At 37.8% G+C, this 15,098-nt stretch overlaps 1 pseudogene; it reads right to left on the reverse strand.

Annotated features, from left to right (window-relative positions):
• Window positions 1–2: 2 nt before the first annotated feature.
• On the reverse strand, window positions 3–204 carry LOC109126602 (S-protein homolog 17 pseudogene; annotated as a pseudogene).
• Between the last annotated feature and the right edge of the window lie 14,894 nt (window positions 205–15,098).

Consider the following 15,098-nt stretch of genomic DNA (forward strand, 5'->3'; position numbering starts at 1 on the left):
CCCTAAATGTTAGTGCCAAAATAGTTTTCAAACTGCTGTCCAATGGGTATTATTTTTGGACCTAGAACGTCATTTTTAGAATAACATCTCATCCAAAGGAGTTTTTTGAATTTAAGTTCGTTGGCGATCTTTTATTCCTGAACCAGATACATGACCAAGCATGCAAAGGCTACACACAAATAGAAAGATTGAGAAGTTTTTCATTATTATGTATTTTGGATTGTTTTTGGAAGATCCGTAGATCTTTTGTTTTATACATTTATGCCACTACTTTTCTGTTTTAAAGCTCTCTTTTTTTGGAATGAAATAGCTTATTTCTTCTTTTTTTTGTCTATTAATATAAGTTTGCTATTTAATAGTTGAGGAGGTACCAATCATCGGAGACTATTCAATCTGTGGTTGACAAAAATAAATATTTGAATTTGTAAGTACCAGATTAGCAAAGGTTATCCCATCGCGAGATTGTATTGCACTTGTATTCTATAAAATTAATTGACAAAGACAGCTTGGTCTTGTAGGTATTGACTAGACTTCGACATCGGACTGGAGGAATCTGGCAAGAAGGATTGGGACCGTTGTCAGGTGGTTGTGTTGTATGGTCTTTGAAAAAGCCAGCTGAATCCATCCAGATAATTGTCGAGTTCCAGTTGAACATCTAATAGACCAACCATTTTCTATCATGTGTAACATGTATTGGTTCATCGTTAAAATTAGTCGGATGACTCTTAATTATATTTAAGTCAATTATCAATTATGGTTGGACAAGATTTTAGCTAATCCTAGACCCTGAATAGATGTTTGCCCCAAGCAGCCAAAAACGTCAAATATGGCAAATAAAAAGATCGATGAGAAACAAATTAAATTATTTTGACTTAGTAACCGTGTTCAAAGACCTTGACAAACGAAAACAAAGAATTTAGTAAATATGCAAGCTGAGTCAGACGAGATATTTTCAAGCTGTAGTAATTTCTGTAGTAATTTCTCCGAGGATTTTACTTTGAACGTATCATAACATTTCTGGTGAGTTGTGTTCGGTGAGGCTTTTATTTGGCGCAACCCTATTTCCACCTTCCTCAAAGATCCAGCTTCTGTTAATACGTTCATAACCCTTCTTTTTTTTCGCTGGTAATAGCTAAGTAATTCACGGTTCCGATATTGTTTTCAAGCTTTGAGATTAAACTTCAAAAGAACAACTCTTCTTTCTTATTAAGGAAAATCACTCAAAACCTTAATCTCTCAATCTCAAATCTCCCTTAAGGTATGTCACAACTCAACATCCTTATTTATATAAACACCAATCCTATTCCTACTTGGAAAACCTTTGTTTAGATAACTCCTAAACTAAACTCATCCTTATCTCTTTAGTAAAACATAATCTAGTTAAGAATAGGATTACTTCTAACTTAGTTTATTCAACATTATCTCTCCTAAGTTTGAAGTCTTCTTCTGCAATCTCTCTCATGCCTATGAGCTCCCTCATTTCCTTGAATTTGTTCCTTCCTAGTGCCTTGGTTAGTATATCCGCCTTCTGCTCATTTCCGGGGATATGAACCACCTCCACTTGTCCGCTCTCCACACATTCCCTGATAAAATGATACCTGGTGTGAATGTGCTTACTACGCCCGTGAAAGACAGGATTTTTCGTTAGAGCAATGGCTGACTTATTGTCTATCCGAATCGTAACCCTCTCACATGGTTCTCCATTAACTTCTTCAAGTAAATCCTGCAACCAAATAGCCTGTCTTGCTGCTTATGTTTCTGCCATAAACTCAGCTTCACATGATGACAAAGCAACAGTGTCCTGCTTCTGTGAACACCAAGTGATCGGGCTCTCTCCAAGATAGAATATGTGTCCTGTAGTGCTCTTGCCATCGTTAGGATCTGTTTTTTGTTTTGTCTCAAAACAAGAAGTTGTGAAGAAATATATTGAAGATTAGGTTGGAGAGCATAATTTCATAAGAGTGGATTATCTTGTCAGCTTGTAAACAGGTATGTGTGATTAACAAAGTTCATAAAGAAAATTGTGTGATTGAAGAGATTAAAAGAGATGACAGAGAAAAATAGAGCTGATGGGAAAGAAACAAAAAAAGGAAGAGACAAGTGAGATATGATCTGCATTATCAAGGTTGAAGTATTTGATCTCTCTTTTGGATGGAAAAGAAAAGATGTTCGTGTTAGTGTATGGAAGAGCATAATAGTAAACAAGACACAAGCTTTGTTAACGGGGTTCGGATAACCTACATCCCCGGGACCTAGTCTAGAACAAATCCACTATAACATGATTACAATTACAATTACAATTGTATATCATATCAAGCAATAGTGGGATGACGCCACACACCTTGTGTGCATCTCTCGAGAATACCCTAGACGCGCAAGTCTTCATGAAACACCCTCTTGGTATTTATAACAACTGCTCAACCCTAGAGTTGACAACTTTCCATTTCTGCACCAATAGAATTTTCCTATTCTAAACCGCTAAACTAACATATTTAGATAACTCCTAAATAGAGCTAATCCTAATTCCATAACTTGGTAGGATTAGTATAGCTTGCACCTCAAGCTATCTTCAAGCTTATGCTAACAGGATCGACATTATGACTGCTATCACAATATCCTACTAACCGTGGTACCCTTGTTCTTCCACGACCAAACGTTAGACCGAGATTAACTGTTCCCTTCAAATATCTCAAACACTTCTTCATAGCAGCTCCATGAGAAGTCCTAGGGTCCTGCATAAATCGACTTAACACACCCACACAATAAGACAAGTCAGGTCTCGTATGCAGTAGATAACGCAGACAGCCAACATTTTTCCTGTAGCTAGTGGCATCGATCCTTTCTTCTTTCAACGCTTTGTCCAGCTTTAATCCTGTCTCCATCGGGATGTGTACAGGATTACAGTCATTCATGCCAGCTTCCTCAAGAATTTTTAGAGCATATCGCCTTTGATTCAAAGTAGTTCCTCCCTCATGTTGACAGACTTCAATTCCCAAGTAATATGTCAGCTTTCCCAAATCACTCATATCAAAATTTGTGGCCATCTCCTTCTTAAATTGACTAATAATACCTTTGTTTGTTCCTGTAACAAACAAATCATCAACGTACACGGCCACCACAAGACGCTCACCACTTACCTCCTTTCGATATACAGACGGTTCTTTAGAACATTTCTTGAATTTTAGCTCACAGAGTATCTCATTGAGCTTGTTATTCCACGCCCTTGGAGCCTGTCTTAGACCGTATAAAGCTTTATTCAGCTTGTACACCTTATTCTCTTTTCCTCTTTCTTCAAACCCCTCTGGTTGGTCGACATACACTGTTTCTTTTAGCTCACCGTGAAGGAATGTCGTTTTAACGTCAAGATGGTGCACTTCCCAACCATTGGACGCTGCAAGATTAACAAGGAGTCGAATGGTCTCCAGTCGAGCAACAGGGCGAATACTTCCTCAAAGTCAACCCCATGCTGTTGTACGTATCCTTTAGCAACAAGACGTGCTTTATGTTTGTTTATACACCATCAGCATTCTTCTTGAGTTTAAAACCCATTTTAAGCCTATCGGCTTCACACCTGCAGGTAGCTCAACCAAATCCCATGTGTGATTCTTATTAATTGAGTGAATCTCATCCTTACATGCCATAATCCACTCCTTGGTCTCACTTGCCTCTCCAAAAGTTCTCGGTTCATCATTGAGACACAAAAGCAATGTTTCCCCTTCTTCCTTCACTAGTTCTAAGCACTCCTTTTGCGTGATTAGAACATAATCTTCAAGATATTTAGGTCTTGACGACGGTCTCGTAGACCTTTGAAGACTTATCGAAGTGTCTTCCTCCTTGTTTATTGTGTCTGCATCAATTTCCTCTGTTCTGCTTATAATTCCTCTGTTTTCCTCTCTTTCGAGTCTGTGCTCTGCTTCGACATTCTCAGTACTCTTCATCTCATCAAAAATCCCATGATTGCCAAATTCACCAAGAGTTATACTAAAGTTACCATTATTCTCAGTCTCAGACACTGATCTTTCTGCACTCCAGTTCCAGCCCTTTGTTTCATCAAATACCACATCTCTGCTAACCACTATCTTCCGTTTCTGTGGATCATACAGTCTATACGCCTTTGAGCCTGGTTCGGTTCCCAAGTGAATGAGCATCCTTGACCTGTCCTCAAGCTTCCGTAAGTGAGGTTTATCCACCTTAGCATATCCAATACAGCCAAAAACTCGTAAATGCCCGATGTTTGGACTCTTGCTCTTATACATCTCGTACGGTGTTTTGTCCTACAAAGCTCTCATAGCTATCCGATTCAATAGATAAGTTGAATGTCGAATAGCCTCTCCCCACATGTAGTTTGGTAAGCGCATGTGTTTTAAGCAGCTTCTGGTCATCTCCAACAAGGTACGATTGCGCCTCTCAACGACTCCGTTTTGCTGGGGAGTATACGGGGCAGTGAGGTGTCTTCTGATCCCAGAATTCTCACAGAAGGTGTTGAATTCATGTGAAACAAATTCTCCCCCTCTGTCAGTCCTGAATGTTTGTATACGCTCCCCTGTTTCTTGCTCTACCATTCATTTAAAAATTTTAAACTTCCCAAGGGCTTCTCCTTTCTCCTTTAGCAAAGTAGTCCACATGTAACGTGTATGATCATCAATGAGAACAAAGATATACTTGTTTCCTGCAGCTGTGCCTGGAGTTATAGGCCCACAAAGATCCCCATGAACCAGTTCCAGTGCCTTACTTGCGCGATATGAGGTTGCTTGTGGGAAGACGCGTCTCACTTGTTTACCAAGTAAACATGAACCACAAATTTCTTTCTCAAACTTGACATCCGTAGTACCTTGAACAATCTTTTTATCAAACATGGACTTTAATGTGGCCGAGTTAATGTGTCCTAATCTCGCATGCCACTTACTGGCCTCGCTTGTTTGAGCTAGATGAAGGCTTGAATTTTCTCTAACCGTAGTATCTCTGATCCCCATTCTTACCTTGTAGAGGCGATTGAATGACCGTTCAGCTTTTGCAAGCAATTTCCCGTGTTGATCATGCATAGTTAAGATACCTCCTCTAATGTTGCTTTTCAGATTTGGTATGTAATACACGTCTGTCATCACTCGTGGCTCTCCCTACATATCAGTGAAAGCAATGGAGCCTTTACCTTTAATATCAATTCGAGAATCATCTCCAAAGCGTACCTTGCCAGTGATAGCAGTGTCAATCGAGTCAAAGTAGCGTCGATCTCCAGTCATGTGATTACTGGCTCCGTTGTCCAGGTACCAGATGTTCTCTTCCCTTGTGTTTGTTTCAAACTTGCTTGGTATGAATCGTTCTTCATTCAAGAACACAACCTCGTGCATCATAAGTTCGTCAGCGTCTTGTGTTTCACTTTTCTCGTCCTCATGTGTCTCTTGTAACTTAAGCAGTCGGTCTGGACAGTTAAAGGCAAAGTGTCCGGTCTTATCGCAACGGAAGCATGTTATCTTTGACATATCTCGACCTCCGCCAAAGCCTCGTCCTCCACCAAAACGCCCACGACCTCTACCTCTAAAAAAAGATCTTCCACCTCGTCCTTTGTTTCGATATTCTCCACTGTAGTCACGGTTTGATTAGTTAGATTGTCCCTCCATGTTCGCATATAGTAACTTGGTTTGGTCTTCTTGTGTGTCTTCTTCCTCTGAGATTCGTTCTTCATACGCTTTCAAGCGTCCAACAGTATCCACAAAGCTTGTGGTGTTGAGATCCAATACTTGCTCCAACGATGCAACCATGTGTTGAGATCCAATACTTGCTCCAACGATGCAACCATGTGTATAAATTTTGCCCTTGGAAGACACTTTAAAAATTTCTTCACCATCCTTGACTCTTCAAGGTTTTCTCCCAGTGCAGCCGTCTTGGCTGAGATCTCAGATTATCTTCCCACGAAATCGTCTATCTTCTCAGTGTCCTTCATGTGAAGACGATCGAACTCGGCCATAAGAGTCTGCAGACGAGCCTCTTTCACCCTTTCTGCTCCTACATGTCTTGCCTTGATTGCTTCCCACATCTTCTTCGCCGAGTCAAGTTCGCCGACTTGCAAGGTAAGTGATTCAGGTATGGATTGAACAAGTAAAGCAATCGCCATGTTGTTTTTGTCTGCGTTGATGGCATCTGTTGCAGACTCTGGTTCTATGACCTCCCAAACTTTATGAACTCTAAGGGCAATCCTCATCTTCATGGCCCACACGGTATAGTTGACTGTATTCAGCATCGGACATGAGATAGAAGGAGACCCTCCTCCTTCTTTTGGTGTGATGGTTGAGACGGTAAGATCTCCCATCTTTGATACTCGTCGGAAGCTCTGATACCAATTATTGTTTTCAAGCTTTGAGATTAAACTTCAAAATAACAACTCTTCTTTCTTATTAAGGAAAATCACTCAAAACCTTAATCTCTCTATCTCAAATCTCTCTTAAGGTATGTCACAACTCAACATCCTTATTTATATAAACACCAATCCTATTCCTACTTGGAAAACCTTTGTTTAGATAACTCCTAAACTAAACTCATCCTTATCTCTTTAGTAAAACACAATCTAGTTAAGAATAGGATTACTTCTAACTTAGTTTATTCAACACCCGATAAGCTCCTGATCATCAGATTTGGTTCTTTCTTTGTTCAAGGATTTTGCATTGTTTCGAGTTAAGATTTAGTGAAGAAAATTCCTTAATATATATGTTCTTTAATTACTTTTTTTATAGGAAGTGTCTTGTTTGAAGATGCAGTTGCTAGAACAGCTCGTTATGCGGAACAGAGAGCTGTGATGAAACATGACTCTGCATCATACCGCAGACCTACGAGTCCAGACAAGGAAGCAGAGCTGATGTGTTAGAGCAAGATTGGAAGAGGTGATGTGTCATGGGAATTTAATGATTCAGCTTTGAAGATAGAGTCAAAATATGGCGGGAATATATGTTGAATATTTGCCTCGACGTTTGACATTGGGGGAGCAAGCCATTGCCTAAAGAAGGATACTCGAAGATATTCTTGTTAGGATCTTGAGAGGCTTAGTATAAAAGGTATAGGGTTAGCCGCAGAAAGGTTTGAACACTAGAGAATCATTGTGGCAAAATTGTAAAATTTCAAGGCTGATAAAGAAGCTACGAAGGTGAGTGTTAGGTAGTTATCTTAGATCTACACAAATGTGTGTTTAGATATAATAGAGAAGAGTGCTTAGATTCAATCTTATATTCATTAACATTTGTGTGACAACCCGTCTCGTTGACTCCACTAGCCCCCCGCTAGCTTGCCCCCATAGGCCCGAAGGTCAATTGCTGACAGCTTGTCCTGTGGGAAGGTTGTTAAAGGGTGGGGACCAGGGTTTGAGGAACGCCTGATGCACCAATAACCTACTGGTGGATTTGGACATCCACAATGATTGGTTAGGATCGATGCCCTGCAGGGCCAGCCTATGGGGGCAACTAGCAGTGAGGCTAGTGGGGTCCACGGACGGGTTGTCACATAAAAATCAATTTTTATATGACAACCTGTCGTGCGAACCCCACTAGCCTCACTGCTAGCCACCCCAACGGACCCCAAGCTGGCCCTACAGGGCATCGATCCTAACCTCTGGTGACAGCTTGTCATGTGGGAAGGTTGTTAAAGGGTGGGGACCAGGGTTCGAGGAACGCCTGGCGCACCAATAACCTACTGTGGATTTGGATGAATAGTTCCATTTGCCCGGTGAGGGGTTAGGATCGATGCCCTGCAGGACTAGCTTGGGGTCCGTTTGGGCGGCTAGCAGTGAGGCTAGCGGGCTAGCAGTGAGGCTAGTGGGGTCCACGGGACGGGTTGTCACAATTTGATTAATAAGATTGAGTAGAAGAGCGTTTCTTTTGCGTCTTTCTAAGTATAATCATGTGTTGGTTGTTTTCTATACCTTAACAATTGGGATCCTTCACGGGATGAAGAAGATAAAGAACTAAATAGTTGAGGTCAACAAAGACAAGAGTTTAGTTAGTCTAATGGGACAATTTAGACTTTCAATTATATAATTTGTACTCAAGTAGGTAAGTTATATAATAAAATTTTGTTAAAGGCAAAATGAAAAGTCTCATCAAAGGAAAAATTGCAACAAACATTTTATTTAGATATGATTCATAACTTTGTATTACAAATTTAATATGTACTGTGCATGGGCGGATCCAAGAATAAAAGTAGGGAATATGCACTAGATACCACAATTTTCAAAAGTATTTAAGAAACTACCATAGGACCCACAGTGCATTCTCTCTCCTCATATACAATTACTTTTATACCCATTACATATATTACATGTTATTTGTTTAAATATCATGTAATTTTTGTTTTGTGAACGAAATTATATATCGATTTGGGTTCACAAATGAAATGGTTAGGATTTAAATTTTACAATTAGAACGAAATTATATGTCGGTTTGGGTTTATAAATGAGATGATTAGTGTTTAGATTTTACAATTAGAACGAAATTATATGTCGGTTTGGGTCAACAGATGAAATGGTTAGGGTTTATATTTTACAATTAGAACGAAATTATATGTCGGTTTGGGTTCACAAATAAGATGGTTAGGGTTTAGATTGTACAATTAGAACGAAATTATATGTCGGTTTGGGTTCACAAATAAGATGGTTAGGGTTTAGATTTTACAATTAGAACGAAATTATATGTCGGTTTGGGTTCACAAATAAGATGGTTAGGGTTTAGATTTTACAATTAAAACGAAATTATATGTCGGTTTGGGTTCACAAATAAGATGGTTAGGGTTTAGATTTTACAATTAAAACGAAATTATATATCGGTTTGGGTTCACAAATGAGATGGTTAGGGTTTAGATTTTACAATTAAAACGAAATTAGATGGTTAGGATTTAGATTTTACAATTAAAACGAGATTATTTGTCGGTTTGGGTTTACAATTAAACGTTATTTAGTTCAATATAACATGTAAAATATAAATATTACATGTTATTTTAAAAAATCACACAAAATATTTCACTCTTTCTATCTAACACTAAAACAGAAAAGGGCGATTAAGTCTTTTCACTCCAAAAAAAACGTGGGCCCTATGGTATTTTTCAATGAAAAAATGTTGTTGTGGTATTCTCTTAAATAACTTTCAAAATTGTGGTATTCTCTTAATTAACCCATAAAAGTATGGGTCAACTATTGATAAAAGAAAATAAAATTATATTATCACTTCAGTTTATTATAATGAATGAATTGAACAAAGAAAGTAGCTTCTTCGGTCCAAAACCTGTAAATCAAATTTTGTTTTTAAAAAGTGATCGCGTAAATTCGTTAGTTTTTAATTCAGATTATTTGTATGAATCCACAACAACAACCAAAACCCTGTAAATTTAATTTATTTAAATACAAAAAATATATAGTGCAAATCCATTATTTTTAATTCAGCTTATTATAATGAATCCACAAAGAAAAAAAACTTCTTCAGTCCAAAACTTGTAAACAAAATTTTTGTTCATTTTCTTTCAATATTTTGGTATCTTATTTGAAGAAATTTTGGTATCTCATTTAAAGAAATTTTGTTTTTTGTTCTAACGTTCTTTATTTTTTTGTCAACAGCCTGTTCTAACATTTTTCTAATCTTTTCTTAGTGTTTTGATTTGTATTGAGGATGAACTTGGATCTATTTATCCAAAATGTGTCCATGTGTAATTGTTTTATTTATAATATTTGTTGGGACGGTCTATTACCAAAAAACAACTCTTTTTAATACGGACAAAGCAACTATTCTAAGTTAACTTGAACAATGAGCTTCTTTGTACAAAATGACAAAATTCTCATAATAAAATTTATATAGTTTGAATATCCCAAAATTTTATTTTATATTCACATATAATAGAATGACTAACAAATAAAGTTTACAAAGTAAATGATAGAATCATACATCAAAAAGGTTTATTTACATTTTATTGTAGTGCCTCCTAGTATATAGATAGTATCTTATACTATCCAATCTAGCTCTTTATGCAGATCTTTTGTACTGTTAGTAAATGGATAGTTGGTTCTTTTTAAATAGATCTCATCTTCTCTGACTTTCCAATCCCAAAAACGATCTCTTTTAAATGCTCTAAAATTTATAATACGTTTAAATTCAGGTCCTTATTTTATTGTACACATAGAACGGGTCCTATCAAAAACGTTAGGAGAAAAATTATTTACAAATTCTCCTCTGTTTGGTATTATTGTTGGGCCCAATACATCTTCTTTAGAAAAGCATCTCATCCAGATAGTTTTTTTATTTTTGAGTTTGTTCTGACACCGGATACAAGCCCAACATACAAAAGACCAAAAAAAAAGAGGAAGATTGTGAGATTTTTCATTTTTCCTTTTCTTTTTCTTGTAGAGATGTATATAAGATCTCTTGTTATATTTTTGATTTTTTTTAAGGAGTTTAAATAATCAATTTTTGCATTTAAAGTTTCTTGTTTTCTATTAATATCAGTTTGCAATAAATAATTGAGGTAACAAATTATGAACCACTATTATTTATGTAAAATCATCAGCCATGAGTTGAAGATCTCCAACCTGTCCTGTTTCAGCTTTCCCTCTAACCAATTAAGTGTTTTATTTTCTTAACATGAAGAAAATATTTATTTTACTACATAAGTATATATGGTCTTTGTGAAGTGATCTTAGTGCAGTGGCAGGAGGTAAGTCCATTTGTAGAAGGCACCACCACACCCGGAATCGAGTCTCGGCTCCTATGAATGTAAGAATTTGGCTAATGGGTCGGCCAGTTGTGGCCCAATAATTGACAAAAAAAAAGGTATAGATGGTCTTTAAAATGAATTTTACAATGATTAATTAATTATTATGATTGTATTTGTTATACAAACTATCTAACTCGAACAAAACATATCCAAAATATACTTTTCAATTTGATTAATTCATTTCTAACTTACTTGCACTATATAGAAGGTCTTTCATACAAGAAGAATTTTGCTCAAATACACATGCCCATAGTGAAGATGCAGATTTTGGACATAGCTCGTTGTTTGGATCAAGAAATTGCATCAAAACACATCAAGTTTATGTAAGTTGTGATGGACGCGGGAGCTAACATGGCGCAGAGGTAGAGAGGATAATGTGACTTGTCAAGGAGGTGAGAGCTGACTTGGCCAAGTGGTGGAAGACAAAGTGGGTATGATTGTGACGAAGTATTTTCAACGCACGGAGAAAGGTAAACAAATCGACATGTCAACACATGCTAGAACTAAGTTAGATAAGGAGAATGTCTGTCAATGTGTTGAGTGTGAGGGCGTTGGTTATCTTAAGTCTGAATGTCTAACAAGAGGAGAAGCTTGTAAAAATGTCATGAATGTAATGGCTATGGTTATTGTGGATGTCGGATCCCACACTCAATGATTTTAATGGTCAAAGAAATTGAATATCTTGAGAATAACAAAAAACTGAAGTTACTTTAGATAAAAAAAATAAAATATTTGAAAATATATAAATTGCTTAAGAAATGTATTGTATAAATATCCAAAAAGTCCCCTCCTGAGGTGTACAAAATTTTGTATTTATACTAAAACAAGCAATTATTTAGGCATTCAATTATATAATTTTTCATTAATGCATTCATGCATTTACTTTATAACGTTCGGAATTCAAATTGACTAGATCTTCCTTGGTCCCTTTATCTCAAGGCCCATCTCGGAACTCTTTTGCCTTGTTTACTTCATCTTCACGAGCTCTCCAGAACTCATGAACACTTCGTATTTCTCTAAGCAGGGCCATCTTGTTTCTCGGGCTTTTCTTCCTCTGGCACCTCGGGTGATCACACGTGTTATTCCTCTCTTGGTAATAAAATTTGACAGAGGATCCATGTATGTTAGTGGGGAATCTGGGCCCAACAATCATACAAGAGCTGATTGTCTTGGAATGACTAGTAAAAAATAGTCTTATGTAACATGGAATGAAAGTGATATTGAAGTAGATGAGCTTGACGAAAAAGAAAGTTTCAATAACTTTGTATCTTACTTGGGTAATATAGAAGAGGAAGAAAATGGAGTTATCTTGAGTACCCAAACTAATGAGAGTCTGCTTTGACATTGGAAAATAGACTAATGCTCTGATCAAAGAGTTATCGCTAATTAATGAGAAAAAGAGCTTGTTGAATAAAGCATGTATTCTAGAAAGAGATAGAAAACTAGTCAATCAGGTTTGGACTTAGAAAAAAATTTATATTGTCAAGTTGCCTGCACAGCTGAGCCAGAACAGAAGTCAGGAAAGAAGATTTGGTATCTTTACAAGAGAATCTACAAAACTCTAAGGAAGATTCATGTGGTCATTACTTTTGGAGATGGGGCAAAAGGTAAAAAGAGAAAGGCAAATATATCACTTGCGGAGAGATCACTTAACCCGAACTCTAAAATGTTTATATGGTCGATGGATTGAGAGCTAACATGATTAATTTAAATCAATTTCATGAAGATGGATTGGTTGTTCCTTTCATCAAGGAAGACTAGAAATTTTGTGTGAAAATTGAAATTCATCACTCTGAAAAGAACTACTACATATTGAAAATACAAACTTTATCTTAGCATTGTCGTAGAGAATGAAGTTGAACTTTCGCATTGCAAGTTAGGAGATCTGATTGTTCGGACAATGTTAAAACTTGCAAATCATGATATTTCCGAGGAATACTAATGTTAAGACTAGTTACAAATTTTGTGTGTGTCCATGCACCAAAGGGAAGTAGGTTTGCTATTATAACCAAAATTTCTCTAGAACTGGTACTGGTTCATATGAATCTGATGATAATAATAACCTTCATAATATATGTACTTGATACATGTTATGGTCTTATTAGTTGGTTATTAGGATTTCCTTTTATTATTATATTATTTTTTGGTATTTTAAATTATTTAAATTAGAATAAGTTGTTTATAAGAGTTCTCTACGAAAGGAGACTGAAAACATCAATAAGAGGGAAACCTCCAATAATTAACCTAATTCTCTAGAAAGAGACTTGGTTTAAAGGGAATGTTTGGCTTAAACCTTTCGTTCTAGTTTCAATCACAGCTCCAGTTACTACATGAATTATGGCTCATAACATCTTGGTATCTGTGACACTACGGTTTGCGGACAGGTTTAAAAAGAATTGATTTGGCCACCTATGTCATCAAAGTGCACTTATTATTTCCTTCAAGGGTCTTCCAGAGTTAAGCGTGCTTGAGCTGGAGTAGTCTTAGGATGGATGACCTTCCACGAAATGATTGTCGGAACTGTGCGAGTGAGAAAAAAACACTGTGAAAGATCATGTGTTGATTTGTAGAGATGGTAAACAATTCTTTAAAGCCTCCCAAGCGTATCAAACCGACCGTCGGATATGGATGGGCTCACGGGTCTAGTGAGAAGACGTGAGGACCATTAAGGAAGGTGGGCCCATGGAATGGGAGTTGAAATAGGGCTCACTAAAAGGTGGCGGTCAGGGCGTTATAAGTGGTAATAGAGCCAAACACATACGAGTGTGGAGTCGAGTGGACTCACACCCTTGTTGCGATCTGTTAGTGGGGGTGAATTGTGACACTTTGGTTTGTGGAGAGGGTTAAAAGAATCGATTTGGCCACCTGTGTCACCAAGGTGCACTTATCTTTTCGGTCAAGGGTCCTGAGAGAACTCAAGATTTAATTAGCGTGCTTAAGCTGGAGTAGTCTCAGGATGGGTGAACTTCCGAGAAGTGATTGTCGAAACTGTATGGGTGAAGACAAAACACTAGGAAAGATCATGTGGTGATTTATAAGGATGCTAAACAAGTCTTTAATGCCTCCCAGACATAGCAAACCGACTGTTGGATATGGATCAGCTCACGGCCCTAGTGAGAGAACGTGAGGTCCATTAAGAAAGGTGGGCTCATGGACTAAAAGTGGAAATGGGGCTCACATTGAGGTGGTTGTCGGGGAGTTACAGTATCAAAGCCGTTTTCTGATCCGATGGGAGAAGAGCCAATAACAATTTCTCAATTTAAGAAATTATTTAAGGAGGCAGAGATTAATGAGGGTTTGAAGCAGCTAACGGAGACCATGGTAGAGCTCCAAGAGAGGAGGAGGCCTTGGAGATGACGATGGCTTCACAACAAGAGGGACTTCAACAAACAAAGGCGTTGGTGGAAGAGATTCGTGAAAGGAGAAGTTAGAAGCAGCCCTAGCTGCTGAGAAGGAAGAGAAATCCAACAGATCTCAAGCCCTTTATGCGGCTGTAGGTGGGGATGAGATGGTGGAGAAAGAAACAACTTTTGTGTCTAAGGTGAAGCAAAATAGCAGTGCAGCTCTTATCGACGGATGCAGAGCAGGTGGTCCATGGTCAAAACGCTCGATGGGAAGGGAAAGAGGCCATCGAGTGACTGATGGAGGTGGAGAGTGGGCTGTGCGGCAGATTGGAGATGATATGGCCTGTGAGGCATCAAGTTACCCAACAGGAGATATCAGATGCAAAAGAAAATTGGTTCGATGAGAAGTTTGGTGGAGGGAAGAGAAAGTGGTGGCAAAGAGAACGAGAAGATTATGGTGCCACCATCTAAGACGGAGTTTCCACTCTATGATGGTACAACTAATGCGGTGGAATGATTACAAAAATGTGAAGATTATTTTGAGGATCAGAGAGTGTTTAATGATGATGCAAGAGTACGTCAAGCTACTTTGTACTAACTGGAGAAGTGTATCATTGGAACCACAATCTGCGGAGGCTGACTAAACATAGGCTTGGATGGACCGAGTTTAAACGAATATGCAAAAGTAGGTTTGGGCGAGCAGATGCGGTGAATCTCGTGGGAGAGTTATGTAATATGCGACATACAGGGTCAATAGATGATTACTGTAACCAGATTGAGGAGTGTTTGGGAAGATAAACAAGATTGTCTGGGGATCAACAATTGTGGCAGTTTTGCGCGGGACTAATAGTCAGCTGGCGAAAAGAAGTGGAATATCTTCAGCCTGTAACGTTCTTTGAAGCTATGGAGTATGCATGGAATAATGAATACAAGATTCAGGGCGATATATATACTCGAACGCTTGGAGGGCACTTTGCGCCACCAACTCGATATTCAACTTTTTCAACTAGGTCA

The sequence above is a fragment of the Camelina sativa genome, chromosome 9 (assembly GCF_030686135.1).
Source record: "Camelina sativa cultivar CO46 ecotype springtype chromosome 9, ASM3068613v1".
In the NCBI taxonomy this organism is placed as follows: domain Eukaryota; kingdom Viridiplantae; phylum Streptophyta; class Magnoliopsida; order Brassicales; family Brassicaceae; genus Camelina; species Camelina sativa.